Source organism: Ranitomeya variabilis, chromosome 1, assembly GCF_051348905.1.
Source record: "Ranitomeya variabilis isolate aRanVar5 chromosome 1, aRanVar5.hap1, whole genome shotgun sequence".
Classification (NCBI taxonomy): Eukaryota; Metazoa; Chordata; class Amphibia; order Anura; family Dendrobatidae; genus Ranitomeya; species Ranitomeya variabilis.
The window spans coordinates 956,587,984-956,615,266 of NC_135232.1; the positions used below are offsets into that span (position 1 = coordinate 956,587,984).

Here is a 27,283-nt window from a genome sequence, read left to right on the forward strand (position 1 = left end):
TCTCATTATGTTCATCTGCATAGGAGTTATATAACGTAAGGACCATCTGACCATCATCTTGGAATTGTACTCTGGAGCGGAACTGTGGTAATAAATCTACCCCAAGTAAATTTACCGGACATATAGGAGAGTTTACGACTGAGCAGTAACTTCAGGGGGAAAGGTCCCACAGGGATGGGTTTTGTGAGAGTATATTTATTGGGTCTGCCATCTACTCTAATTAAAACAAACTCTTGGTCTGAGAATTGACATGGCAGGGCTGGGGAGTGAGATTCCCAGACATAGGGTTAAAAGGGATATTGGAGAACTGAATTTGTGTAGGGTGGGAGGGCTGGAGCTGGAATCTGTTGCATAGACCACTGATAAGGAACCAGCTGCGGTGGGGGCTAAGGTTGGAGCAGGAATCGCTGCGGCTACTGGTTTAACCTTTTGATTTCCCTGCTGATGCAGAGCGGGTTAAATTCTGAAAACCCTTTTTTTTTTCCTACTACTTTTAATGCATCATCCGGAGTGGAAGTCTCAATATCGGGTCTAACTGACATTATTGCCTTTTTCAATTCAGATTTAAGGCCGGACATTAAAGCTGCCACAAAAAGGTGTGAATGGGCTTTATGTTACAATGAGAATCCCAGATCTTTAAATACCACCACAAGACGCCCATAGAACTTCTCGGCAGTCCAGGATATATTGGTGCCTTGGGGTTAAGGGGCATAGGGCTTACAGTCGGGAGTAGAGGCTTAATTTCCTGGGGAGGGACCATATTATCTAGCAGGGAGACCCCCTGTCCCAAATTTTTGATTGTTTGCTTTCCCAACACATTAATCTCAGTCACTTTCTCAGTTCCTTCTAGTACCACAAAACATCCAGTTTTTTGTCATAATAATAGACAACTTTCCCTTTTCAACGTGACAAAACAATCAGAATTCACGTCCTCTGTTGATCCTCAATTTGCTATATATCAACCACTCAACTTGAAGCAGGTGCTTTAAACAAAACACAAATCTCCCAGCGCGTACTACACCAAGGATAGAAAATACAGAGAAACTTAGAACGCAGCTACGTGCCCCCTCCATACCAGAGACACAGCAGAGATAAGAAAATCGCAGCATTCCTCAGCACAGAAAGAAGAAAGCAATAGCACAGCTGTTTGACCCCTCCCATCAGGTATCTTAGAGATTTCACACAGAAACAGAATACAGCAGTTCTCAGACTTAATTAATTTTTACAAAACCTTCATCACACAATTCATGTGCCAGACCACCTTAGAAAAACGCATAATTGAGAATATTTTCCCCATCTTTGGGCTAACAATATCAGATTCATCACACAAATTCAAAGTCTTCTTCTTCTTCCACGGAAAATGATTCTCCTTTAGAGCTAAATATCCTTACTTTGTCGTGCACAATACCAGAGCGGCCGTATTAGTTTTGTTCTACTGGGTTTACCTGTCCCCCTCTGGGACAACCCAAAATCGCGGTACTCAGTGAAAGGAGGAGGGCGTCTCAGACTTTCCTTCCGGATACCCCTGGACATATACATATATATCTATATATTCCTGAGTTACGCATCCTACCCATCTTCGATCACCTCACCGCGCCTGATTCTAACAGTGATCAGGAATTCAGGATATTTTGACTATAAAGAGAATTACATCACTGGTCAATCCGGGGTGTCCGTCCCTTATGAGGTACGGTTCGAGCACTGGGCTCCCAACGGAACTACACCTCTATATGATTCCACCCAAAAATCATCCCAACATCGGGGACAAACCTCAGATCCTCTTTGCAGCAACAAACACAGGAAAACCACACCAAACGGTCAGTCTGGACAGTATAACTGCCAACTTACCGTGGTTGTTGTGGGGGATGATCAGTCCCAATTTTCCAGTGCCTGTGTCCGGTCCGAGGGTCCTTTGTCTTGTTGTCCTCCGGGGGGCAGAGGCGTTCCTGTTTGGGGCCCCACGTTTCGGGTGCCAACTGTTAAGGGAGGATCTAAAGTGATCCTTCACGGTTAACTCAGTGATTTCCAAATTAATCTACAGGGCGTTGCCGGCAACTGAAAATGACCAGACGGAGACGTGTGTCTCTGTTTGGGGGGATCAAGCAGATCTCTGGGCCCCCGTTTATTGTGTATGACTTTTCATAGTCATAGAAATTATACTTCAACCAATCAGCATAAGAACATGCTCACAGTTCTTAACCTATAAGAATGCAGGAACAGTCTGTACATCAAAGTCTCGTAGAACAATACACCCTCAGTCTCATGTCCTGTCTAGATTGCAACAATCAAGGTCTCATAACAGCTGTAAACTTTAGCCTAGTAACAAAATTTATCTTAAAACAGCAAAATGGAGTCGAAAAGCACAAAATGGAGAATCTTTCTTAATTTGTCCCTTCACAATGTCCCCATGCATTGGAACTCTACACGGCAGATGTTGAAAAGGATTTGTGAGCAGAAGTGGGCAGCTGTTGAATACCAGCATCAACAAGGCCGTCATTATTCAGGTCAGACTCCACACAAGACCTCAGGAGTGAACTTGGATGTCAGACATATGTAACATCCTCCAAAACTTTGAGGAGTCCACCAAGATGGTGAGCGGCGATGACGCCATAAGTAGGGTCACCATCCCACTTCTCTGCATTCTGAAAAGCTCTCTGCTCACAATGAAAGAGGCATTGCAGGCGGAGCAGGAGGACATGAAGCAAGGAACCATACATGGTGATTACACACAGCCCAGCCTCATGTCATCCCAATGTGGATAGTTTGACAATGAGGAAGAGGAGGAAGAACAGGAGCTACTTTCATGCGCTGTAGATGGTACTACAATCACAACTGTCATACTGCCTGTTCAGTGTGAATGGCCTGAGGACAGGGAGGAAGAGGAGGAGGACACCTTGGTCAGTCATCCTGTTGGTGAGGAAACTGAAGGCTTGCCTGTTACCAGTCTGATACGCATAGCTGACTTTATGTTGCGCTGCCTTTCCAGGGGCCCTCATATTACTGGGTAGTGACATTTTTAGACCCATGCTACAAGGAGAACTTTCAATCTCTTCATCCAGAGGCAGACAAGTGTACTAAAATGCTGCATTACCAGAGGGCCTTTGTTGCAGAATTAGTAAAAAAAATTCCCATCTCAAAACGCTGGTGGCACACATAACAGTTCATTGGACAACCAAGGAGTACAGGCGAGAGAGACACAACTCCAATTCAGCAGAGGCAGGGGAACACTGGCAAAGTTCTGGGAGAGTTTTCTCAGACCCAACCATCGCCCTGAGGCGTGGGGTAATGTCACAAGGAATGGAATGTTTTCTGTGTTTCTAAGATGCAGAAGGGGTACCTTGCTAACTGTACCAACATTCTCTGTGATTCCTCTGTGCCTTTTAATTATTGGGTATCCAAGCTGGACACGTGGCATGAACTGGCTCTCTACACCTTGGAGGTCCTGGCCTGCTCTGCCACTAGTGTTTTGTCAGAGCGGGTTTTTAGTGTCGCTGGTGGAATTATCACAGATAAGCGCGTTCGCCTGTCAACTGAAAAAGCAGACAGGGTGACTCTTATAAAAATGAACAAGGGCTGAATTCGGCCAGACTTCTCTACACCACCAAATGACGGCAAAACATAACCTCCAATACAGTGTCTTTTTGAGAGGTGTATTCCCATGCACCTCTTCACACCCACAGATGGATATGCGCTTCATGATTTTGGTGCACTCCTCGTCCTCATCATCCACCACCACAAGAACACCAGGCTGAATATGTTCTATGCTGCTACAGCCAGTCAATTTTTTGGCAAGGGTGTCTATGATCCCCATAAAAAAATTAAAAATAATGTACCCCCCATGGGGAAATGTTGGTCAGCCCATGCACTTAGTGTATAGGCATTCCAAGTCTAGGAGACCCGCTCCTTTAAATTGGGCCTGTTTTTTAATGAGGCCTTCCTCTATATCTCCTCATCCATTACCACTAGATCACCAGGGTTAACGTGTTCCGTGCTGCTACAGCCATTCTAGTTTTTTGCAAGGGTGTTTATGATGCCGTAATAAAAATATTTACACAGTAAGTTGATGTGCACCCCCCAGGAGAAAATGTTTGAGTATAGGCATTACGAGTCTAGGAGACACGCTCCTTTAAATTGGGCCTATTTTTTAATGAGGCCTTCCTCTACGTCTCATCATGCACCACCACTAGATCACCAGAGTTAACGTATTCCGTGCTGATACAGCCACTCTAGTTTTTTGCAATGGTGTTTATGATGCCCATAATAAAAATATTTACACAGTATGTTGATGTGTACCCACCAGGAGAAAATGTTTAAATGTTTATCAGCCCATACACTTAGTGTATGGGCATTAGGAGTCTAGGAGACACGCTCCTTTGTAATGGCACAGTTTTTTATGAGGCCCTCCTCCATGTTTCTTCCAAAGGGGAATTTGGGTGCATGCAAATTTGGGTCAAGGCGGCCCTTGAATTCAATGCGTAAGGAAACAGCATGGCAGGACCAACTGAAGAATGTGAAGTGGGTTTTCCTGTGGCCATCCAGTACTTGGGTTCAAAGGCTTCTTGGGGTGCATATGGCTTGGTAGCAGGGCAGGCCTTGCAGTCAATGCACAAGAAAACTGTTTGGGAGTACAAAATGAATAATGCTGCATTGTGGATGGATTTGAGAGTGGAAAGTCAAGTGAGGGGCAGGCCAATTAATAGAGAATTACAGTAGTCAAGGCGGATGTCACAGGTTTACCACGACAGAGAGGAGCCAGAAGACTGCAGCATCTGATTTCTTCTACTCCTGCACTGATTAGAAGCACTTCACCTTCATATTAAATGGTGCAAGTTTCTTTTAGCAGTGTAGGGGTTAATCTGCTGAATTCAGAGCTCTTGGAAGCTTTCCTGCATTAAGTCTCTCGGCTGTTAACTTTTGGCCACTCCCCTCTCCTACATAATCTGGGCCCTGGCAAGCACTTATTGCCAGAGCTAGCTCATGCTGCGTGGTTTGATGGCGGTTTGTGGTTGTTGTTTGAGAAGGTGTTTGGTGGATTTATCTGAGACTGTTGCTAGGTTTTGGGTGTGTGCTAAATCCCCTCTTTCTCCTACTTTGGTTTTAACCCATCCTCCACTCCCTGGTGTACAGCAATGCTGGCAGGACTCATATGTCATACTGTCACACGTGTGTCAGAGGCTGCCGACAGTTGCACTGCATCTAGCTGCAGATGGTCTCTGCATCTGGCTTTGCAGACACCTTCTTAACCCTTCTGATTCTTTGACCCAGTGGCAACCTTTTTCCGGCTCTAATTTCCACACCTGGACCTGGGTGAAATAGACTCCCAGCCTGCTGCTGGGAGTTGCCAATGATATTTCCATTCCCCCCCTGTTTAGGCTTAGAGCTATAGCAGTCGGCTATCTTCCTCTTTGGCGTTGTTGAATAAGGATGTTTCAGGGTTCTTCCTTCATAGGATTCTTAACCCAATTTGGAATAAGAGGGTTATATAGCCAAAGAACCAACATCTCTGATATTGAATCAGATGATATTTTATTGGCTATGTATAGTGAATACAAAATTTTATAACATACAATAAATCGTATTAAAAAAAACACGAGTTTTGGCCATGTAGGCCTTCATCAGGTGTTCATCATTGGTGTTGCTGGAAGACATCTGTGTTACATCTCTGAGTCTTCTCAAGACAAGTGTCCCCCTTGTTGGTCTACCCCAGTTGTCTTTAGTGGTAATGGGGATTGACTAGTGCTCATCCGATGCTTCCCTATGCAGAGCTTATATCTAGGGTAAGGCAGGGATTAGGTTCCTGCTCGGCAATAGGTGCAGAACCTATATAGTGATGTTTAGGGCAGACAGGGGGACGTTTGATCTGCCTAGGGGTCTCCACTCTCCACCGTCCCTACTGTTCGGTTCCCTTCCCCTTATCGCTTCGTGTTGCCACATGAGGCTCCGTCCCCACACATTACCACACAAGGCTCCGTCCCCCCACATTACCACATGAGGCTCCGTCCCCACACATTACCAAGAATACCATTGGACACTAGCGAAAATTGCGATATTCCATTTAAGTTAACAAGAAAACAATTCCCACTTCGTCTGACTTATTCCATGACAATTACAAAATCGCAAGGACAAATATTCGATAAGATTGGCGTTCTCCTACCTGATCCTGTATTCACACATGGTCAATTATACACTGCATTCTCTAGTCTAGCGTAACAAGTTGTAAAGGTCTTTCAGTTCAAATTGTACCTGGTAGAAGTCAAGGAAAGATCTTTGAAAATGACAAAAATGACTATACATTTAATTGTGTTTACAGAGAAATTTTATGTTTCGTTATGAAATTTGTTTAGATGCTGGAATGCATAAAAAACGCACATCTTACTGAATCCAGTTTGTTTTTGATTTTACACTGTGAATAAAATGTATTATTAGTATTATTCAGAATTTTAATGATTATTATTGTTATTAACTTCATTTTAAGTTAACCCCTTAGTGACAGAGCCAATTTGGTACTTAATTACCGAGCCAATTTTTACAATTCTGACCACTGTCACTTGAAGAGGTTATAACTCTGGAACGCTTTATCGGATCCCGCTGATTCTGAGATTGTTTTTTCGTGACATATTGTACTTCATGTTAGTGGTAACATTTCTTTGATATTACTTGCGATTATTTATGAAAAAAATGGAAATATGGCGAAAATTTTTAAAATTTTGCAATTTTCAAACTTTGTATTTTTATGCCCTTAAATCAGAGAGATATGTCATGAAAAATAGTTAATAAATATCATTTCCCACATGTCTACTTTACATCAGCACAATTTTGGAAACAAAATTTTTTTTTGTTAGGGAGTTATAAGGGTTAAAAGTTGACCAGCAATTTCTCATTTTTACAACACCATCTTTTTTTTAGGGACCACATCACCTTTGAAGTCATTTTGAGGGGTCTATATGATAGAAAATAACCAAGTGTGACACCATTCTAAAAACTGCACCCCTCAAGCTGCTCAAAACCACATTCAAGAAGTTTATTAAACCTTTACGTGCTTCACAGGAACTGAAACAATGTGGAAGAAAAAAATGAACATTTAACTTTTTTTTGCAAACATTTTACTTCAGAACCATTTTTTTTAATTTTCACAAGTGTAAAAACAGAAATTTAACCACAAATTTTGTTGTGCAATTTCTCCTGAGTACGCCGATACCCCATATGTGGAGGTAAACCACTGTTTGGGCGCACCGCAGAGCTTGGAAGTGAAGGAGCACCGTTTGACTTTTTCAATGCAGAATTGGCTGGAATTGAGATGGGACGCCATGTCGCGTTTGGAGAGCCCCTGATGTGCCTAAACAGTGGAAACCCCCCACAAGTGATACCATTTTGGAAACTAGACCCCTTAAGGAACTTATCTAGATGTGTGGTGAGCACTTTGAACCCCAAGTGCTTCGCAGAAGTTTATAACGTAGAGCCGTGAAAATAAAAAATCGCATTTGTTTACACAAAAATGATCTTTTCGCCCACAAATTCTTATTTTCACAAGGGTAACAGGAGAAATTAGACCACAAAAGTTGTTGTGCAATTTCTCCTGAGTCCGTCGATACCCCATATGTGGGGGTAAACCACTGTTTGGGCGCAGCAAAGAGGTTGGAAGAGAAGGAGTGCCGTTTTACTTTTTCAATGTAGAATTGGATGGAATTGAGATCGGACGTCATGTCGCGTTTGGAGAGCCCCTGATGTGCCTAAACAGTGGAAACCCCCCACAAGTGATACCATTTTGGAAACTAGACCCCTTAAGGAACTTATCTAGATGTGTGGTGAGCACTTTGAACCCCCAAGTGCTTCACAGAAGTTTATAACGTAGAGCCGTGAAAATAAAAAATCGCATTTTTTCGACAAAAATTATCTTTTTGCCCCCAAATTTTTATTTTCACAAGGGTAACAGGAGAAATTAGACCACAAAAGTTGTTGTGCAATTTCTCCTGAGTATGTCGATACCCCATATGTGGGGGTAAACCACTGTTTGGGCGCACCGCAGAGCTTGGAAGAGAAGGAGTGTCGTTTTACTTCTTCAATGTAGAATTGGCTGGAATTGAGATCGGACGCCATGTCACGTTTGGAGAGCCCCTGATGTGCCTAAACAGTGGAAACCCCCCACAAATGACACCATTTTGGAAACTAGACCCCTTAAGGAACTTATCTAGATGTGTGGTGAGCACTTTAAATCCCCAGGTGCTTCACAAAAGTTTATAACGTAGAGCCGTGAAAATAAAAAAATCACATTTTTTCTACAAAAATGATCTTTTTGCCTCCAAATTTTTATTTTACCAAGGTAACAGGAGAAAATAGACCCCAGAAGTTGTTGTACAATTTGTCCTGAGTACGCCAACACCCCATATGTGGGGGTAAACTACTGTTTGGGCGCATGGCTGAGCTCGGAAGCAAAGGAGCGCCATTTGACTTTTCAATGCAAAATTAACTGGAATTGAGATCGGACGCCATGTCGCGTTTGGAGAGCCCCTGATGTGCCTAAACAGTAGAAACCCCCCACAAGTGACCCCATTTTGGAAACTAGACCCCTTAAGGAACTTATCTAGATGTGTGGTGAGAACTTTGAATGCCCAAGTGCTTCACAGAAGTTTATAATGCAGAGTCGTGAAAATAAAAAATATTTTTTTTTCCACAAAAAAGATTTTTTAGCCCCCAAGTTTTTATTTTCACAAGGGTAACAAGGGAAATTGGACCCCAAAAGTTGTTGTCCAATTTGTTCTGAGTATGCTGGTACCCCATATGTGGGGGTAAACCACTGTTTGGGCGCATGGCTGAGCTCGGAAGGGAAGGAGCGCCGTTTTGGAATGCAGACTTTGATAGAATTGTCTGCGGGCGTTATGTTGCGTTTGCAGACCCCTAATGTACCTAAACAGTAGAAACCCCCCACAAGTGACCCCATTTTGGAAAATAGACCCCCCAAGGAACTTATCTAGATATGTGGTGAGAACTTTGAATGCCCATGTGCTTCACAGAAGTTTATAATGCAGAGTAGTGAAAATAAAAAATATATTTTTTCCCACAAAAAAGATATTTTAGCCCCCAAATTTTTATTTTCACAAGGGTAACAAGAGAAATTGGACCCCAAACGTTGTTGTCCAATTTGTCCTGAGTATGCTGGTACCCCATATGTGGGGGTAAACCACTGTTTGGGCGCACGGCAGAGCTCGGAAGGGAAAGAGCGCCATTTTGGAATGCAGGCTTTGATAGAATGGTCTGCGGGCGTTATGTTGCGTTTGCAGAGCCACTGATGTACCTAAACAGTAGAAATCCCCCACAAGTGACCTCATTTTGGAAACTAGACCCCCCAAGGAACTTATCTAGATATGTGGTGAGAACTTTGAATGCCCAAGTGCTTCACAGAAGTTTATAATGCAGAGTAGTGAAAATAGAAAATATTTTTTTTTTCCACAAAAAAGATTTTTTAGCCCCCAAGTTTTTATTTTCACAAGGGTAACAAGAGAAATTGGATGCCAATATTTGTTCTCCAATTTGTCCTGAGTATGCTGGTACCCCATATGTGGGGGTAAACCACTGTTTGGGCACACGGCAGAGCTCGGAAGAGAAGGAGCACCATATTGGAATGCAGACTTTGATAGAATTGTCTGTGGGTGTTATGTTGCGTTTGCAGAGCCCCTGATGTACATAAACAGTAGAAACCCCCCACAAGTGACCCCATTTTGGAAACTAGACCCCCTAAGGAACTTATCTAGATATGTGGTGAGAACTTTGAATGCTCAAGTGCTTCACAGAAGTTTATAATGCAGAGTAGTGAAAATAAAAAATATTTTTTTTTCCACAAAAAAGAATTTTAGCCCCCAAGTTTTTATTTTCACAAGGGTAACAGGAGAAATTGGACCACATAAGTTGTTGTCCAATTTATCCCGAGTACGTTGATGCCCCATATGTGGGGGTAAACCACTGTTTGGGTGCACGGCAGAGCTCAGAAGGGAGGGAGCACCATTTGACTTTTTTAGCGCAAAATTGGCTGTCGTGTTTGGAGACCCCCTGATGTACCTAAACAGTGGAAACCCCCCAATTCTAACTCCAACCCTAACCCCAACACACCCCTAACCCTAATCCCATCCCGATCCATAATCCTAATCACAACCCTAACCCCAAAACAGCCCTAATCTCAACCCTAACCATAACCCTAATCAAAACCCTAAATCCAACACACCCCTAATACTAATCTCAACCCTAACCTCAAACCTAACCCTAATCCCAATACACCCCTAACCCTAATCCCAACCCTAACCTTAACCCTAATCCCAACCCTAACCCTAATCCCAACCCTAATCCCAAACGTAACCCTAATCCCAACCCTAATCCCAAACGTAACCCTAATACCAACCCTAATCCAAACCCTAACCCTAATCCCAACTCTAACCCTAACTTTAGCCCCAACCCTAACTTTAGCCCCAACCCTAACCCTAACTTTAGCCCCAACCCTAACCCTAATTTTAGCCCCAACCCTAGCCCTAACCCTAACTTTAGCCCTAACCCTAACCCTAAATTTAGCCCCAACTCTAACCCTAAATTTAACCTTAACCCTAGCCCTAACTTTAGCCCCAACCCTAACCCTAAGGCTACTTTCACACTTGCGTCGTGTGGCATCCGTCGCAATCCGTTGTTTTGGACAAAAAACGGATCCAGCAAATGTGCCCACAGGGTGCCTTTTTTGCCCATAGACTTCTATTGCCGACGGATGGCCACACGTCGTGTCCATCGTTCACTGGATCCGTTGTGTTTTGGCGGACCGTCGTCACAAAAAAAGTTCAATGTAACCTTTTTTGTGTACGTCGCGTCCGCCATTTCCACGCATGCGTGGCCGTAACTCTGCCCCCTCCTTCCCAGGACATAGACTGGGCAGCGGATGCGTTGAAAAACTGCATCCGCTGCCCACGTTGTGCACAATTTTCACAACGTGCGTTGGTACGTCGGGCCGACGCATTGCGACCGCCCCGTACCGACGCAAGTGTGAAAGAAGCCTAAGGCTACTTTCACACTAGCGTCGTACTCGGCCCGTCGCAGTGTGTCGGGCTGACGTACCGACGCTAGCGTTGTTTGTAAGCGCCGCACAACGGGTGCAGCGGATGCTGTTTTTCAACACATCCGCTGCCCCATTGTGAGGTGCGGGGACGCGGGGGCGGCGTTCCGGCCGCGTATGCGTGGTCGGAAATGGCGGACACGTCGCACAAAAAAACGTTACATGTAGCGTTTTTTTGTGCCGACAGTCCGCCAAAGCACGACGCATCTGTCACACGACGGATGCGACGTGTGGCAATCCGTCGCAATGTGTCGCTAATGCAAGTCAATGGAGAAAAAACGCATCCTGCAAGCACTTTTGCAGGATGCGTTTTTTCTCCAAAACGGCGCATTGCGACAGAAGCAAAAAAACGCTAGTGTGAAAATAGACTAACCCTAGCCCTAACCCTAAATTTTGCCCCAACCCTAATCCTAAATTTAGCCCCAACCCCAACCCTAACCCTAATTTTAGCCCCAACTCGTCTCTCCTGCCGGCCGGCAGATGGCAGCAGATGGCGGGCGCACTGCGCATGCGCCCGCCATTTTCTTTCCCGAGGAAGAAGCCAGCCGGCAGGAGGGGACGCAGGAGGACCCAAGGACACCGGTAAGTATGATAGGGTCCCCGAATCCCCCTATTTCTCTGTCCTCTGATGTGCGATCACATCAGAGGACAGAGAATTACAGATCGCTTTTTTTTTTGCGGTCGCCGGTAAACAGTTAATTACCGGCGATCGCAAAACAGGGGTCGGTAAAAACCGACCCCGATCATGTTCTTTGGGGTCTCGGCTACCCCCGGCAGCCGAGACCCCAAAGATCTTCCGGAGGCCGGGCGGCGGGCGCACTGCGCCCGCCATTTTTTCCCCGGAAAAAGATGGCGGCGCCCATCGGGAGCCACGAGGAGCACCGGGGGAGATAGGTGAGTATTGGGGGGCTATCGGGGGCCATCGGGGACCCTATTTCTCTGTCCTCCGATGTGCGATCACATCGGAGGACAGAGAAATTAAATGGCAAATCACGTTTTGTTTTTTTTTTGTTGCGACCGCCGGTAAACGGTTAATTACCGGCGATCGCAACTCGGGGGTCGGTAAAAACCCCCCGAATCATGTTCTCTGGGGTCTCGGCTACCCTCGGCAACCGAGACCCCAGAGAAAATCCGACTCTGGGGGGCGCTATTCACTTTTTCCACACCGCCGTTAATTAACGGCGCTGTGGTTTAAGTACCCTTAGCGGCCGCCGTTAAAAGGCGTATCGGCGGTCGTTAAGGGGTTAATTTACCACCTGCGTAAGCGCTATTGAATGTTGTCATTATTTACTTTAGTTTAATCACCAGCAGCGTTAATTAGATAGCAATGAGCGTGCCGAGCGTTAGCTGGCTGGAAACAGCTAGTATATATATATATATATATATATATATATATATATATATATATATATATATATATATGTATACACACACAAATATGATTATGTATATACACTGCACAAAAAAGTAAAGGGAACACTAAAATCCCACATCCTAGACATCACTGAATTAAATATTCCAGCTGTAAGTCTTTATTAATTACATAGTGGAATGTGTTGAGAACAATAAAACCTAAAAATGATCAACGTAAATCACAACTAACATCCCACAGAGGTCTGGAGTTGGAATGATGCTCAAAATCACAGTGGAAAATGAAGTTACAGGCTGATCCAACTTCAGTGGAAATGCCTCAAGACAAGGAAATGATGCTCAGTAGTGTGTGTGGCCTCCACGTGCCTGTATGACCTTCTTACTATGCCTGGGCATGCGGATGGTCTCCTGAGGGATCTCCTCCCAGACCTGGACTAAAGCATCCAACTCCTGGGCAGTCTGTGGTGCAACGTGACGTTGGTGGATGGTGAGAGACATGATGTCCCAGATGTGTTGATGTGTATGATTCAGGTCTGGGGAACGGGCGGGCCAGTCCATAGCTTCAATGCCTTCATCTTGCAGGAACTGCTGACACACTCCAGCCACATGAGGTCTGGCATTGTCCTGCATTAGGAGGAACCCAGGGCCAACCGCACCAGCATATGGTCTCACAAGGAGTCTGAGGATTTCATCTCGGTACCTAATGGCAGTCAGTCTGGCGAGCATATGGAGGGCTGTGCGGCTCTCCAAAGAAATGCCACCCCACACCTTTACTGACCCACTGCCAAACCGGTCATGCTGAAGGATGTTGCAGGCAGCTGATCGCTTTCCACAGCATCTCCAGACTCTGTCATGTCTGTCACATGAGCCCAGTGTGAACCTGCTTTCATCTGTGAAGAGCACAGGGCGCCAGTGGTGAATTTGCAAATCCTGGGAATCTGCTTTCATCTGTGAAGAGCACAGGGCGCCAGTGGTGAATTTGCAAATCCTGGTGCTCTGTGGCAAATGCCAAGCATCCTGCACAGCGTTGGGCTGTGAGCACAACCCCATCTGTGGACATCGGGCACTCAGACCTTCCTCATGGAGTCGGTTTCTAACAGTTTGTGCAGACACATGCACATTTGTAAGAAAAAAGGACCGTATGCACTATCCAGTGAGGGTGCTCGGGTAGGATCCCACACCATATAACAATATAAATAAACCCGGCACTCAACTTAAGGTGAATCTCAAAGGATTTAATAAAGCAAGAAACGTTTCGGCCTATATGGCCTTCTTCAGTCAACTATGTACAAAATTGAGAAAATATAATGAGTTAACATCACTCAGAAAAAGGACAAAATAAAGTATATACACAAACATAACAAAATATAGCGGTCATATAAAGGAACTCATGGTGTAATATAACAGAGAGACACCAAATTATTACACAATGAAATGCAATCTCTGGCTCAGGGTGTACCACAAACAGTCTCAAAATTATGCTGATGTATCTGCTTCAAAAGAGCACCGAACATTAGAGACAAACTTGTCAAAGCGGACATGCCTCCCCCAAAAATAACCCCACAACAACGGTTTTTACAAAATCCTAAATTCGGCACATTCCCTTGTCTCCACTGCAACCAGTGCAGTAATGTTATCAGAGGAGATTCTTTTCACCATCCTCACTCAGGCAAACCCTTTAAGATTAAGGGCTATTACACTTGTGACACATCGTTCGTCATTTACCTCCTCAAATGTCCCTGCGGTCTGTTATATATTGGGGAGACAACACAGCCCGTCAGAGACCGAATAAGTAAACACAAGTCTACAGTTCGGTGCAAAAACCTCCTTCTCCCCGTACCCGAACATTACCTTGCACATAACCATAATGTTTCACAACTGAAATTTCAGATTATTGAGCATGTACCAGAATCATGGAGAGGTGGCAACCGAATCCAAAGATTGAAACAACGTGAGGCATACTGGATTCACACGTTGGGGACCCTCTATCCTAGGGGCCTCAACAGAGAATACGACCTGTTGTCGTTTCTATGAAACATGGGTACATACTTGCTTTCATAGTCATGTTTACGTTATTTTGCCTTATATGCCTATTTGAGTGTATTCCTGTTTCAGTTAAGCTATATTCATGTCAGTAGTTTTCTCCCAATCATTGTCACAGTTTATTAACTTACTCTAGCATGTGCAATTTTGTCTATGTCATATACCATGTATTAACTCTGTCTCTCCTTTTACAGAGTCACCAGTATTGATCCACACCATCTAGGATCCACTCTAATAACTCACGACCCTTTCCTGCACCATCGGGACCTTTTTGACTAATCTGAGCCACCGTACTCTGTGGAGCGCATAATGAGGTCACCCTGAGCCAGAGATTGCATTTCATTGTGTAATAATTTGGTGTCTCTCTGTTATATTACACCATGAGTTCCTTTATATGACCGCTATATTTTGTTATGTTTGTGTATATACTTTATTTTGTCCTTTTTCTGAGTGATGTTAACTCATTATATTTTCTCAATTTTGTACATAGTTGACTGAAGAAGGCCATATAGGCCGAAACGTTTCTTGCTTTATTAAATCCTTTGAGATTCACCTTAAGTTGAGTGCCGGGTTTATTTATATTGTTACATGCACATTTGTGGCCTGATGGAGGTCATTTTGCAGGGCTCTGGCAGTGCTCCTCCTTGCACAAAGGCTGAGGTAGCGGTCCTGCTGCTGGGTTGTTGCCCTACTACGGCCCCCTCTACGTCTCCTGGTGTACTGGTCTGTCTCCTGGTAGCACCTCCAGCCTCTGGACACTACGCTGACAGACACAGCAAACCTTCATGCCACAACTCGCATTGATGTGCCATCCTAGATGAGCTGCACTACCTGAGCCACTTGTGTGGGTTGTAGAGTCTGTCTCATGCTATCCCGAGTGTGAAAGCACAACCAACATTCAAAAGTGACTAAGGCTACGTTCACACGAACCTTTTTTTGCTGCGGATCCGCAGCGGATTTTGCACTGCGGATCCGCAGCCGTTTTCCATGCAGGGTACAGTACAATGTAACCCTATGGAAAACTCCAACTGCTGTGCCCACTATCCTTTTTTCCGCTGGAAAATCCGCGTGGATTTTCTGCGGAAAAAAAGAAGTACCATGTCAATTCTTGCTGCGGATTCCGCTCCTGTTTTCAACATGCACCAATAGGAAAGTGCTGTTGAAAACCCGCAGAGGAATCCGCAGAAGAAACAGTCGGAAAATCAGCAGTGCAGTTTTGCACTGCGGATTTTCCAAAACAGGACCTGAAAAAAAAAAGGACCAAAAAAAGGATCGTGTGAACGTAGCCTCAAGTATCAGTCAGAAAGCATTGGTACTGAGAAGTGGTCTGTGGTCCCCACCTGCAGAACCACTCCTTTACTGAGTGTGTCTTGATAATTGCCAATAATTTCCTTCTGTTGTCTATTCCGTTTCCACAACAGCATGTGTAATTGATTGTCAAACAGTGTTGCTTCCTAAGTGGACAGTTTGATTTCACAGTAGTTTGATCTACTTGGAGTTATATTCTGTTGTTTAAGTGTTCCCTTTATTTTTTTGAGCAGTGTATATATCTATCTATATCTATCTATAGCTATCTATATCCGTAGCTTTGTCACCATAAAAGGAGGGGGGCCCAGACACATTTTTTGCACAGGGGTCCCAAGCTGTGTCCGCCCCCGGTTGTGATTACAGTAAGGGCTTGGAGTAGGGTTAGGGGCGTGTTGGGATTAGGGCTGTGTTAGGGATGGCGTTAGGATTGGGGGGTTCCACTGTTTAAGTACATCAGGGGGTCTCTAAACGCGACATGGGGCCCACCATTGATTCCAGCCAATTTTGCGTTCAAAAAGTCAAACCGTGCTCCCTCCCTTCCGAGCCCTGCCATGCGCCCAAACAGTGCCTTTCCCCCACATACGGGGTATCGGTGTACTTAGGGAGAAATTGCACAACAAATTTTGTGGTTCATTTCTCCTGATACCCTTGTGAAAATAAAAAAGTTTGGGTCTAAAATACATTTTTTGTGAAAAAGTAAAATGTAATTTTTTTCCTTCCTGAACTTCTTGAATGTGGTTTTACGCACCTTGGGGGATGCAGTTTTTAGATGGTGTCACTTTTGGGTATTTTCTGCCATATAGACCCCCCAAGCTCACTTCAAATGTGAGGTGGTCTCTAAAAAAATGGTTTTGTACATTTTGGTGGAAAAATGAGAAATCTCTGGTCAACTTTTAACCCTTATAACGACCTAACTAAAAAAAATCATGTTTCCAAAAATTGTGCTGATGTAAAGTAGACATGTGGGAAATGTTTGTCTGACAGGACTCTTATTTATGTGACATGACTCTTAAGCCATATTGAAGAAATTTTACCACTTACATAAAGTACAATATGTCACGAAAAAACAGCCTCAGAATCAGTAGGATACGTTCAAGCGTTCTAGAGTTATTACCTCATAAAGTGACAGTGAAAAACATATTCCAATATGGTGAGTGCCATAAAAGAAGTGATAGAGGGTATAATTATAAAGCTGCATATTTATTTGTAATAACTGTCTCCTGCCCTTATATATATTGTCACTGGGCACTTTACTCAAATGTCGTTGTAATCATTATTTATTTCTAATTATACCAAGATTACAATATCTAGAGTTACACCATCTGCTGGATTTGTGCTGGGCAATCTCCCCCTGTATTTGGAGGTTTCTCTTTTTTTTCCCCCTTTTTTGTCTTATGTAATATTTACTATTTTAATCACTTACAAATAAATATACAGGTTTTTAATTATACCCTTTATCACGTCTCTTCTTTTATGGCACTCATCATATTGGAATGTGATTTTGATGTATTTTCGAAGTGACTTTAGCCGCTGCTAAAACAGGACTATGGGAATAATAAAGTGACAGTGGTCAGAATTGTAAAATTTGGCCCGGTCATTAAGGTCAAAATTGGCTTGGTCACTAAGGGGTTAAGGCACACCCCGCCCCCTTTTCTGAGCTGGCAATGATTTGCATGGACTGTATGACAGACTGTAACTGACGGCTGCTCAGCTGTACATCTGCCCTGTGATGGAGGCTGGCAGGAACCAGCGACAGACGCGCCAAGACGTAGATGAAGTGTATAAATATATGCCGCCCTCCACTTCCGTCCTCTGACACCGCGCACGTCACCATCTCCACAACCCACTGCTGCTTCCTGCAGGCCGAGGAGAGGTGGGAAATACCCGGCGATCACGTGACCACAGAACAGGAGAAGTAGTAGGAACAGCTCCATTGTACATCCGCCCTCTGCTAAACACCTTCGCTTCTTCTTGAAGATTGTCCTTGGCCTCGCCCCGTCGCGTGGGAGGAGACTGCGGCGCGCGCGAGGTACGTCCGAGCTTACTGGTCGGAGCGGAGGATTCCGGGTACAGTACCACTTCCTCCGTGTGTGGAGGCTCCTGTGACTAGGATTGCTGGGAATAGTTGTCCTGTGTACAGCAGTGAGCAGGCGCCTGCAGTGTGTGGCCGCTGCCTGTCACCGCTGCGGGCTCATCCGTGCTGTTTCCTCTGTTTTCACTTTTATGTGTCCGGATGTGTAAATGCAGTAATAGGCCTCATTTTATAAAACTGCTGGTGTGCCCGACAGCAACCAATCAGCGCTCCTCTCTTATCTGTCCAGAGCAGTCTTAGAAATGAAAGCTGAGCTGCGATTTGTTACCTGAGGGTCAATGTCTTACACAGTGAGACTTCCATGATTAATGGTGTATAATGTGCTCTACAGGGCATCTGGCAGCCCACAAGTCTGACAGCACCTATGGAGCAGCTCTTCCCATTCTATTTTTATTGCTGCACCATTGGCATGGCCAGGAGCTCGGCGCCCCTTTCTACCCTCAGTCAGCATGATGTGCACCTCCCCTTAGCTTCACTGACCACACTTGTTTGCCCAAAGTGAATGCTGCCAGAGATGAATCCCCCTGCACGTATGCCAGCTCTGCCGCCTACCATGAAGCTCCCAGGATGAGCAGTAATGTGACCGTATGTATAGCCAGCGGCGCACTCCATGCGTCATCCGAGAGCGCCAGCCCTGACGTGTGCGTGCAGTCACTGGCTCGGTGTGTGGCATGGTGCAGTGAGCAGATCCCATTTACATATAATAATTTTTCTAAAAAAAACTGAAGAAACTAAACCTACACTGCAGGCATGACTTTTATAGGGGCTAAGTCCCCCCCTAGGACCGTACAAGTGGTTGAAAGTTTTCAGGGGTGACACTACTTTTAAAGGGAACCTGACATCTGCTCCCTGCATGAATCAGACACTAGTGGCATTTTGGCTTACTAGCCTGTGGCAGGTTTTGATTGGCTTCCAGCCCCCCTGCTTCCCTAGACTGACAGGTTTCTCCCTATGTGTATATGTCATGGGGAAAAGTCACCGTGGCCTCATTCAAGTATAGATAAGCAGATTGTATGGATTTTCCCAGGTAATTCAATTTGCAGCAAAGTTATTTTCTGCAAATTGAACATAATTTTTTTCACTAAATGTTCTGCCCTGATAACATGATAAAGCCTATACTCACCTTCCGTGTCGTCTCCATTCCTGCAGTGTTTCCACTCTGTCTCAGTGCTGTGATACGTTGGATTTACACGTGATGCCCGGGGCCCAATCAGCACTGGCGTCACTGCCTCCACCTTCGGACAAACTCAAAATGAAGAGGAAGTCCAGGATCAGATGCAGCCTTAGCTTCCTCTTCATATTCAGTTTGTCTGAAGGCAGAGACAGTGACGCCAGCGCTGATTGGGTGCCGACGTTGTGTGTCACAGCACCGCATCACAGCCCCAGGGAGAGCAGGAATGGCGCCGACACGAAGGGCGAGTATTGGCTTTATTTTAGTTTCAATAGATTTTTTATTTATTTATTTTTTTCTCACTCAAATTTAACAGCAAATTTCCCACGCAGGGGATCATTGTTCAATTATAAATCAAGTAACATAAAAACATGAGTCGTATAAAAAAACGACTAAACTTATATAAAGTAAACATTTAAAACAGTAAGACATAGACAGAGGGAGAGAACACATAGGGAAAGAGGGGGGGGGGGTTAAATAGCCAATGAGCAATATGTAATAGGAATGATTGTAAATAGTATTAGAACCATCACAAAGATAACAACAGGGTCTGCTCCAGGTTATTATTAACATCCAAGTCCATCCAGGGACGCCAAGTCTGGTAGAAAATATCCCATGTATCATTTCTTGTGGCTTGAATACGTTCATAAAGAAGTATGGTGTTCATTTTGTCCATAACCGACATCATCGAGAGCGACGAAGTCTTCCATCTTGAAGCAATGTGTAGCCTTGCTGCCATGCTGAGTTGAGCAACCAATTTGTGAAATTTATTAGAAGAACCTGGTACCTTAGTCCCCAGAAGAAACACCGTAGGGTTTAATAGAACTCTCCTACCAAACATTCTCTCCACCACAGACCGCACCTCCCTCCACAGTGCCGAAACCACCGGGCACCCCCACCAGATATGTTCTAGGTCGCCCCACATCCCCGAAAACAACGGTCTGATACGCTAGGGTATATGGCATGTAATTTACTTGGAACTAGGTAGGTTCTGTGTAAAAGCTTAATAGATGTCTCAATTAACGAAGTTTGGCAACTTCCCTTGGTAAGTGTAAAACAGCTTCTACGCCAATCCTCTAGAGACATTGACACATTCAGGTCTGTTTCCCACTGCTCCATGAATTTTAATTTTTCGTCACCCTGAGTGTCATTTAAGGATGAGTAAATAAGTGAAATGGTTCCTCCTCCCAAGGGATCCGCCATACATTTTTGCTCATACCCAGTGGGACGCGGAGGGACCCTATGCTGCATGATCTGGTTAGCGAAATGGAATATTTGACACATACGTAATGCCTCTTTCGCTGGTGGGGTAAATTTTTGAGTGAATTCTTGTCGGGTGAATAACGTGTGGAAAGGGGTGCAAAGCTGTCGCAAGGTTAAAAAGCCATTAGAAATCCACCACGAGAAAGGGCGGGGGTGAAGTCCCGGCAGAAAGTCAGGGTTATGGAAGAGGTGTGTCAACAGGGAAGATTTAGATTGGAGATTATGCTTAAACCTCTCTTTTCGCCAAATGATTAAAGAATGGAAGGTGAATGGTGCTATTATATGTAAACCCCTTGGGAGTTTCTGTTTAGTCCAAAAAAGGCCCGGGAGGGAGAAGGGCGCCAATAAGGAGGATTCTAAACTAATCCACCTAGGTTGAGTGTCTTTATCAGCACATGATGAAGTTAACTGGGCTAGTTGGGCTGATTTGTAGTACAACATAAAATTGGGTAAAGACAATCCACCCAACCCCCCTGTGTCTAAATAGGTTCTTTTGTCTAATCCGGGGTCTTTTTCCCAGCCAAAGGAATTTTGAGATCATAGTATGGATCTCATGTAATGTCTTAGACGGTATCGGGATAGGTAGGGATCGGAAAAGGTATAAAAACTTTGGGAGGGAGACCATTTTGATGGCGTGCAATCTACCAAGCCAAGAGAGTGTCATGGAGGACCATCTGGTAAGATCTGATTGTAGACTCTTTATTAATGGGATATAGTTCCATTTATATAAGGATGACTTGTGCGGTGTCAGGTTTACTCCCAGATAGGTTAGGTAATGATCTTTTTTAGTGAATTTAAATTGGGTGACTATGTTATTCTGCATTTCTCCTGGGGTGTTGATGAACAGGGCCTCTGACTTGTCTATGTTAATTTTAAGACCTGAAATCATCTCAAAATCATGTAGGATTGCAAATAGATTTGGAAGCGTGACAGTTGGGTTGGTGAGCGTCAGAAGTAGATCATCCGCAAAAAGGCTTGTTTTATACTGCTCGCCCAGGTCTCGTGGCCCATGTATATTGGGGTTGACTCGGATTGCCTCCGCCAGGGGCTCCATAGCTAGAGCAAACAGAGCAGGAGACAGCGGGCAACCCTGCCTCGTGCCTCGCTGTATATTGATGGGAGTAGGCTTGTTAGAGGGCAATTTTAAATAGGCCGTAGGGTTATCGTATAATAACTTAAGGCTTGATATAATATTTGATGGAATGCCAAATTTTGCCAAGACTGCGAATAAGTAAGGCCAGGAGATTGAGTCGAAGGCCTTCTCTATATCAAGAGCCAGCACTAGAAGGGACTGTTTGAGATGGTTAGCAGAGTGTATGAGGTTGAGGTTTCGTCTAATATTATCTGGGCCTTGCCTTTTGGGTATAAATCCCACCTGGTCACGATGAACCAGCGCAGGTAAAATGGCGTTAAGTCTGGTAGTGATGATGGACGTGAAAATTTTAAGGTCTACATTCAATAGGGAGATGGGTCTGTAATTTTTGGGGTTCAAGTGGTCTTTTTTTGGTTTGGGAATAATTGTCACATGAGCTGTATAGAATTCAGCCGGCATTTGTTTCCCATTTAGTAGGGCATTACAGTATTGTTGGATGTGTGGCATAAGTATGTCCCCGAATTTTTTATAATAGATCGCAGTAAGTCCATCAGGCCCGGGAGCTTTATTTTTTTTGAGGTTTTTAATTGCTTGTGCAATCTCTTCTGCAGTTATAGGTGTCTGAAGGGAGGCAGTGGCCAAGGTAGATACTTTAGGGAGAGTCAATTTTTCTAGGAAAGAATGAAGACATCGCGGAGGGGGGGGGTGGGGGTTGGGGGGCAGTATATAGCGTTTGGTAATATTTGTGAAATGTATTGTAAATTACCTCTGGGTGGGCTGTAATATGGCCAGACGAATCCCTGATGGAGGGAATACTATTCAGAAGCTCCCTTTTCCTGAGCATACGGGCCAGCATGCTGCTGGGCTTGTTGGCATGCCTGTAGAAAGATGACTTAATCCATGTCAATGTTTTTTCAGTCCTATTTGTTAATAGTGCATTTAATTGTAATTTAACATCATGGATCTGTTTTATTAAGTAAAGTGACGTGTTAGTTTGGTTTGCCTGTACCAACCTAGAAAGTTTGTTTTCTAATTGTGACTGTTGTTCTGATCTTTGTTTCTTTTTAGCAGAGGCAATTTTAATTAAAGATCCGGTTATGAATTTTTTGTGTGCCATCCACACCAAGCCAGGTGAAGCCTCTCCAGTGTCATTGGTTTCAAAATAGATATTCAGGTCCTTTTTAACGTTTGTTAGGACGGTGGGGTCCGTAAGCAGTGATTCATTCAACCTCCATTTAAAAAGTCGAGAGGTTACGGTGTCAAATTTGAACATTGACAGGACAATGTCATGGTCTGACCACGATGAAGGGATATGTCGGGAAAAGAGGATAGAGGGGAGGGTTGCAGCAGAGGTTAGGTGAAGATCTATTCTTGAGTAGGACTTTTGCGCTGGTGAGTAGTAGGTGTATCCCCGTATGGGCCCATTCAATTCCCTCCAGACATCCGCAATATGGCCCTCCCTCATCAGTTGGAGAACTTTTTTCCTATCGGCTTTTGTGATGTCCACACGCTTTAAGGAACTGCTATCTAGTGATGGGTTTATAGTAAGGTTGAAATCACCACACCAAATAAGGTGTTGGTATGTGAGCGAGGAGAGTTTTGATAAGATTAGTTGAAAGGTGCGGGTCTGAGCTTCTGCAGGAGAGTAACTATTGACAATGCATATGTTGATGCCCTGGGAAGTTCCGAGGAGAATGATAAATCTGCCCTCTGGGTCGGAGTAGGTGTTAGTGCAGTGTAAAGGAAAGTTATTTCTGATAAAGATGGCCACACCTCTCCTCTTACGGTCCCAGGACGACAAATAATGTTGTGAATAGTGTGAGTCAAAGTATTTTGGGAATGAGGAGTTGGTGAAGTGAGTCTCCTGTAGACATATGACATCAGGCCTCTGTTTCTGATAATCAAGAAAGGCCTTCTTGCGCTTTATGGGTGAATTAAACCCCCGGACATTGTGAGAAAGGACTCTACACATAATTGGGCGTGTGTCTATTGCTGATGAACGTGTGACAGTAAACTAAGGTCAGAATAACCTCTATCCCAACACTGTGTTTAGTTATTTTGAAGTTAGAATGACTATTTCCAAAGGGAGACATGGGGAAGGAGACGGACAGGGGGAAGACGACGACAATCAGAACAGATAATACATTCAGGAGGACATAAAGTCAGAGAATTATGGCGATCTGGGTTCCCATAATAAGTAGTAAGCCAGGAATCACCAAATATAGGCAGCATGTGGTGACTCCGAGAGTCCCAACCCCTATGAGAGATTAGTACAACAAAACAAAATAAAAATGAACTAATTAGAGAGAGGGGAAAAAAAAAGGGGGGGGGGGAGAAGAGGGAAAGGAATGGGAGAGTGTAGGGAAAGTGGAAGTAAAAGTGAGCAAAAAAAAAAAAAAAAGAGAAGATAACTAAGGAAAGGTAAGGAAGAGTGGAAGGTAGGGGAGGGTAGATAGAATTTAGGTAAAAATAATAAACTTATGGTAAGTATATCAGGCACAGATTGGTAGTATACTCATCTGGATCTGTTATATAATAGATAGCTCAAGTTCAGGTATTGCAGAGACCACAACCGTCAAACGAGACGCAATTTCCTTTCATGTTGTTGTCTCATTAAGTCAGGTAACCCGTGCATTTTGGCTCCTTGTTCTGGGGGAGTCCTTCCATTCCCTTAACGGTCTGGGTCTTCTTTGAGGTAGAGGGGGGATGTCAGAGGCAATCGGTATTCCCGCCTTGGTTAGTGCTTGCTTTCCCTCCTCTAATGACCGGCAGACATAAAACTGAGAGTTAGCCATAAAATTTAGGGCGAAAGGAAACCCCCACCGGTATTTAATCTGGGCGCCCTGAAGGGAGGCTGTGATGGGCCTAAGTGATCTCCTTCTGGCCAGTGTGGCCGCCGCGATATCAGCATATATATGGACAGTACCTGGTAAGCCGGGCAACGCAGGCTGGTTTCTGGCTGCCATTAGGATGAGGTCCCGCGTTTCCTCGTAGTGTAATTTTAATATTACGTCTCTAGGCACGTCCCCAGCACGAGGCCTACCCAGGGCCCTGTGGATTCTGGTGATATGGAGGAGGGTTGTATCTAATTCAGGTAGGAGTGCCTTAAATAAAGCAGTCGCTGTATCCTCAAGGGCTACTATATGTTCAGGGAGGCCTCTTATTCTCAGGTTGCCCCTGCGTGACCTGTTTTCATAATCTTCACACCGGAGCTCTAATTCAGAGATGCGGTCGGTTTGTTGCTTAAGCGTGTCATGGTCCTCCTCCAATGCATCAGTTATGGCTTCCACCTTCTCCTCCAGGCAGGTCGTGCGCTGCAGAACGTCCTGCAGCTGTGACGCTATACCTTGCATGGCGGAGGACAGCTCTGTCCGGAAGGTCTCCTGTAATGATTTTATGAGCGCTGCTGTGGAGACCGTGGTTTCAGTGTCTGCAGCTGCTTCCCCCTGCCCGCCATTACCCTCGGTCACCAGGGCTGCAGTCTGAGATGGGACGGCTGCGGCGGCCATTTTGGAAGCACTGCCGCTTAGGAGAAGCTCCGGTATAGTGCGGCCTGCTGGCTGGGTTGCGCTACCTTTTTTAGGCATTACCGTCGGCCGCACTCCCGGGGATGTAGGCGATCCGAATGCGGTGTTTCCACTGTGACCTGGTTGCTGAGAGGGGCTTTTTAGGGACTGTCGGATGGCGGAGCTTAGCGCGACATGTCCGTCGCTACCAGAGTCCGCGCATGCGCCTATTGGCTTTATTTTATCTGGGTCGAGTTTAAGGGGTTGTCCTAGTAGTGGGCAACCTCCTTAATAAAGCACTCCCATCAAAATTTGTATCCTCTTAATATATTGCAACCATCATATTATACAGCACTGTGTACTAACAATTGCTCATTTTGGCTTTCTACCCAGCTAATTCTTCTCTTTTCCATTAGGTCTAAGCCATCCCATGATTAAAACTGACTAGCTGAATCCTTCTAAGCTCTATGTAGCAGCAGAAGTCAGTTTTCCCTGTATGAGTCATAAGTCACTGCTAAAGTTGGTAGTATGGGGAGGAGAGAGCAGCTGGGTCATGAGTTGAAGGAGGGGAATGATAAATGCAGGAACAAGAGACTCCCTGTTTCTGCATAGACAAAAGAGAAAAATTAGCTGGATAGAAAGACAAAATGAGCTATTGTAAGTACATAGTGCCATATAATATGATTGCAATAAACTAAGAGGATAAAAACTTTGATGGGAGTGCTTCATTAACGTTGAGCAACAGAGACATCGCATCTCATGGCAAAGAAAAATAAGTGACTAGCTGATCCTCAGTCGTGATTGCATTTAAAGTGAATCTGTCAGCAGGATTTTGCTAAGTAAACTACAGGCAATGTCATGTTAAAGGGAACCTGTCACCCCCAAAATCGAAGATGAGCGAAGCCCATCAGCATCAGGGGCTTATCTACAGCATTCTGGAATGCTGTAGATAAGCCCCTGATGTATCCTGAAATATGAGAAAAAGAGGTTAGATTACTCACCCAGGGGTGGTCCCACTGTGGTGGGTGTCGCAGTCCAGTCTGGGGCCTCCCATCTTCTTACGATGACGTCCTCTTGTCTTCACGCTCCGGCGCAGGCGTACTTTGTCTGCCCTGTTGAGGGCAGACAAAGTACTGCAGTGCGCAGGCGCTGGGCCTCTGACCTTTCCCGGCGCCTGCGCACTGCAGTACTTTGCTCTGCCCTCAACAGGGCAGACAAAGTACGCTTGTGCCGGAGCCGCAGCGTGAAGACAAGAAGAGGACGTCATCTTAAGAAGGTGGGAGGCCCCAGACCGCTACGCCCATTGGACCGGACCGCAGCGGGACCGCCCCTGGGTGAGTATAATCTAACCTCTTTTTCTCATCTTTCAAGATACATTGGGGGCTTATCTACAGCATTCCAGAATGCTGTAGATAAGCCCCTGATGCCGGTGGGCTTAGCTCATCTTCGATTTTGGGGGTGACAGGTTCCCTTTAATGTTGTTACACTAAAATACGTGGAGTGAAAAAATCCGTCTTGTGTAGTCAGTGTTAGAAGCTTTTAGTTAATGATATGCCCGTGCTCCGGGGAGGGACTGTAGACAGGGTCTTATCTTAGCGCTCTAAGGCCGGCGTCACACTGGCGAGTTTTACGGACGTAAGAGCGCAGAAACTACGTCCGTAAAACTCGCATAACATACGGCACAATTATTCTCAATGGGGCTGCTCCTATTAGCCGTATATTACGGTTCAGTATTATACGGCTTTCTACGGCCGTACAAAATCGCAGCATGCTGCGTTTGTCAGCGTACTGCGCAAAAAAATCGCCAATGAAAGTCTATGGGGGCGAGAAAAATACGGATTCCACACGGACCTGCAGTGTGACTTGCGAGAAATACGCAGCGCTGTTAGTGAAAAGTCGGTAATTCAATTGCCGGCTTTTCATTTCTCCTGCACAAACCCGACAGGATATGAGACATGGTTTACATACAGTAAACCATCTCATATCCCCCTTTTTTTTGCATATTCCACACTACTAATGTTAGTAGTGTGTATGTGCAAAATTTCAGCGCTGTAGCTGCTAAAATAAAGGGTTAAATGGCGGAAAAAATTGGCGTGGGCTCCCGCGCAATTTTCTCCGCCAGAGCGGTAAAGCCAGTGACTGAGGGCAGATATTAATAGCCAGGAGAGGGTCCATGGTTATTGGCCCCCCCGTGGCTAAAAACATCTGCCCCCAGCCACCCCAGAAAAGGCACATCTGGAAGATGCGCCTATTCTGGCACTTGGCCACTCTCTTCCCACTCCCTGTAGCGGTGGGATATGGGGTAATGAAGGGTTAATGCCACCTTGCTATTGGAAGGTGACATTAAGCC

General features: G+C 44.9%; 1 protein-coding gene across 2 annotated transcripts in view; it reads left to right on the forward strand.

Annotated features, from left to right (window-relative positions):
- Window positions 1-17,463: 17,463 nt before the first annotated feature.
- LSM6 (LSM6 homolog, U6 small nuclear RNA and mRNA degradation associated) overlaps window positions 17,464-27,283 on the forward strand; it is a 50,939-nt gene continuing 41,119 nt past the window's right edge. The window contains exon 1 of one of the 2 annotated variants that reach the window (XM_077279287.1): window positions 17,464-17,837. The gene's annotated coding sequence lies outside the window, so the exon portion shown is untranslated. Of the gene's footprint in view, window positions 17,876-27,283 lie in introns of both variants that reach the window. The other variant, XM_077279286.1, reaches the window with a different exon arrangement.